This window comes from Oryctolagus cuniculus, chromosome X (assembly GCF_051225735.1).
Source record: "Oryctolagus cuniculus isolate XC-2025 breed Fujian yellow rabbit chromosome X, ASM5122573v1, whole genome shotgun sequence".
Taxonomy (NCBI): domain Eukaryota; kingdom Metazoa; phylum Chordata; class Mammalia; order Lagomorpha; family Leporidae; genus Oryctolagus; species Oryctolagus cuniculus.
Genome location: NC_142888.1, coordinates 96650109 through 96653908, shown reverse-complemented (window position 1 = coordinate 96653908; position 3800 = coordinate 96650109). Strand labels below are relative to the sequence as shown.

The window sequence follows — 3800 nt, the reverse complement described above, 5'->3', positions numbered from 1 at the left end:
ATACATCTTTAAAAAAACACATGAAAAGAATAAAACTGACTCAAAGCAAACAATAGGACAGACTGCACATATGCAACAGCAAAATCCAGGCATTTTACCACATCACAAGCTACTGATCAGTATCACCACCCCTTGCTCTCACACACATTCATCATCCATCCTCACACCTATCTTACTGTACTTTGTTCTCCCAAACTGGAGAAGTTTCTCTGTGTGAGGTGCATTGGGAGACCCAAGTCAAGCACACTGTTGCTCAAAGAGAAAAAGAGGCAACAACAGGGGAGAAAATGCTAGATTCACTGCCACAGAGTATTCAGCTCCCCAGACACCACCACCAGCAAAGCCAGTTTGCCCATAGCCCTGCCCTCTTCACAACTCAGGCTGTTTCAGCAAAATGGTATGATAGAAGAGACTATTTCTTTGAATTCTGTGTTGAAGACAATAAGTATATTAAAGTAAACTTTGAAAACTCCAACGTTACATTCAATTTTCTTGGAGTAAGTGATAGTTTTTAAACAGTTAAGTGAAACTAATCTTTTGCATTGTTGAGATCCAAATTATTCCCATTAAAAAATAACAAGATAACTTTATGTTGTTTACAAAAGAGAGAATCTGGCCATTCATGGCAAAGGCTTAAATGGCTTACTGTGGACTTCAAAATTGAAAAGACTGGGAAGATGCTGCAAATGAAGACATGCATAATTTTGATGGTTAATATAAGATGATGAACAACATGGATAGTGGTGAGAATGTAGATTTACGAGAAGTGGATGGAGTAGATGATGATTTACTTCATTTACAATGATGATAAAAAACTGCCAGGTCTGAAGTAAGGAATATTGCCATCAACTAGATTTTGAGAAACTTCTCTGCAAAATTTCATAATTAGGAGAATTCCTGAGTTGATAGCTAAAGGCAAAGTTTGTGCTTGGACCCTTAAACGCATTTTTTCAACCTATTTGTTTCATAAAAGGAAACACTAAGGGTTGATATGTACCATTGCCTTATCTTATGCAAGAACATTTTCAAGAATTCCATGAAGTTGTAGAGGCCCCAGATAATTGGTATGGAAGTTGTGATAAATAATTACATTTCAAGTAAGTTGCCTATACTTCATAACATGGATACTGATATAAAAACTCTTAGCTTCGGGAAAGATAAGTAAATTTTAGATCTTAGAAAATGGACTGAAACTGGCTGAAATAAATTGCCTGACACTTTAAACATATAACCTGCTGTTCCTCAGCTGTAACTTTCAGAATTGTTCTATTAAAGACCGTTTTTCAAAAAATGTACTTCTCATTATTGTATACATGTGATCAGTTGTCAATGTTCCAGGTATATCTCAGCTAAAAAACGTTTGTCATAACGAAGATATTTTTGAAGCCTATACATAATTTATTGTTTGGACCTTAAGCTCTTACATCTCTTTGCATGAAGTATGAAGAAAGGGTTAAATTATATATTTTTAAAGATTTATTTATTTAAAAGACAGAGTTACAGAGACAGGAGAGGGAGAGAGAGAGAGAGAGGTTCTCCAATTGGCCACAACAGCTGGAGCTGCGCCAATCTGAAGCCAGGATCTTCTCCCTGGTCTCCAATGCAGGTGCAGGGGCCCAAGGACTTGGGCCATCTACTACTTTCTCAGGCCATAGCAGAGAGCTGGATCGGAAGTGTTGCTGCCAGATCTCGAACCGGCACCCATATGGGATGCCAGTGCTTCATGCCAGGGCGTTAACCCACTGGGCCACAGTGCCGGCCCCAGGGTTAAATTGTTGATTAGAGACTGTACATTTAGGCTAGATTTGTATTTGCACTGTCTGTATAGCAAATGTTAATTGCTATTAGATTTTTTATTTCATTGTTTTTATTCAGCTTTATAATTGGATTAAAAGCCTCAATTTCTGGTCATGCCAAAGGGGATTTTATTAAACGTCAACATTCTTTCTAATAAACTATTGGAAAATTTAAAGAAAACAGTGGGAATACTTACAGAAAAAATAGGGTCAAGTCATTATTATAAATAATATTCTTGAAACTAGATGGAATAAATTTTCCCATTAAATGGTAAAAACTGGCTGAAGGAATAAAAAAAAAGTAAGAATCATCCATATGCTGCCTACAAGAAACTTTACCAATAAAATACACATGGACTGAAAGTGAAAAGATGGAAAAAGCTATCCCATGCAAATGTATATAAAATGTCAGAAGTTACACTCATAAAAGACAAAATAGACTATAATATAGAAACCGTTAAAAGAGACAAACAAGTTCATTACGCAGTGATTAATGGATCAATTCAAAAAATATTACTACAATACATGAATATGCCCTCAATACTAAGGCTCCCAGTTTTCTAAAACTAATATGAAAGGATTTAAAGGGAGATAGAAGCTCTAATGCAAAAATAATAAGGGACCTCAACCCCATTTTTATAAATGGACAGATCAAAAGACAAAACGGGTACCTAACAGATACCTACAAAATATTTCATTCCTTAGATGCAGAATATGATCATTAAAAGATTTATTTATATTATTGGAAAGGCACAGTTACAGTGAGACAGACATATTCCATCTGATGGTTACTCCCCAAATGTCTACAATGGCCAGTGCTGTGCTGGGTCAAAGCCAGGAGCCAGGGGCTTCTCCTGGGTCTGCATGAATACTTGGGCCATCTTGCACTGCTTTCACAGACACATTAGCAGGGAGATGGACTGGAAGTAGGGCAGCCAAGAATCAAAACGGCACCCATTTGGGAAGTTGGCATCGCAGGTTATGGCTTAACTAACTATGCCCCAACACCAGCTCTGAGAACACACATTCTTCTAGAATTGTTACTGTCCAAAAAGTAAAATAGAAAATGACGGCAAGGAAGTGGAGAAAGCAGTACACTAACACATTGTTGGTGTGAATTTAATTTGGTAGAACTATTATGGGAAACAGTATGGAGAAAATGCGTTATACATACACGATGGAAGATTAATCAACCATGGAAAAATGAAATCCTGACATTTGTTCATTCATAGTTCATATTATGAATGTACCACACAGTTTATATGTACAAAGCAGACAGTTCATTTTTTCTACTTGTACTATTATGAATAATGCTGCTATAACCATTCGCATATAAGTCTTTATGTGGACACAGGGTTTCATTTCCTTCAGGTAGATAAATAGGGGTAGATTGTAAATGGTATTGTAAATATACACCATACTTCAAAATTTTTGTGAAAAAGTGAAATTTTAAAATTTGGGTGCTAACAATTTCAAAATAATTGAAAAAACATATTATGAAAAATCTATTAACTATTAAAAATTCTCATGAAATCTGGAATTATACATTCATAAAGTAATCACAACTGAAAATTATTGGTCAGCCTATTTTCTCAAGTAGAAGATATGTGAAATTTTTTTTGAGCAAAGAAAAAAAACACCGCTACTGAAATAAAAGCTAGATTCAGTAATTTATTGGGCCAAAGATCCTGAGTCAAGGAATTTTTAAATATAGATGTCTCATTGACAAAGAAAAGATAATCAGAAAGAAGTTTACATTAAATAGTATATGAATAAAGTAATCAAATACTTTAGAAGTTTTCACAGATTTCACTGTATTTATTCATGTCTAACTTTGTAGTAACATTTATTTTTTTAGATTTCTTTTTTTTTTTATTTGAAAGTCGGAGTTACACAGAGAGAGGAGATGCAGAGAGAGAGAGAGAGAGAGAGAGAGATAGCGGTCTTCCATCCATTGGTTCACTCCCCTATTGGCTGCAACGGCCGGAGCTGTGCCAATATGAA

The 3800-nt window shown here is 35.4% G+C and overlaps 1 pseudogene; it reads left to right on the top strand.

The window, feature by feature from the left end:
* The first annotated feature begins 287 nt into the window (after positions 1–287).
* On the top strand, positions 288–833 carry LOC103352000 (prostaglandin E synthase 3 pseudogene; annotated as a pseudogene).
* Positions 834–3800: the final 2967 nt, after the last annotated feature.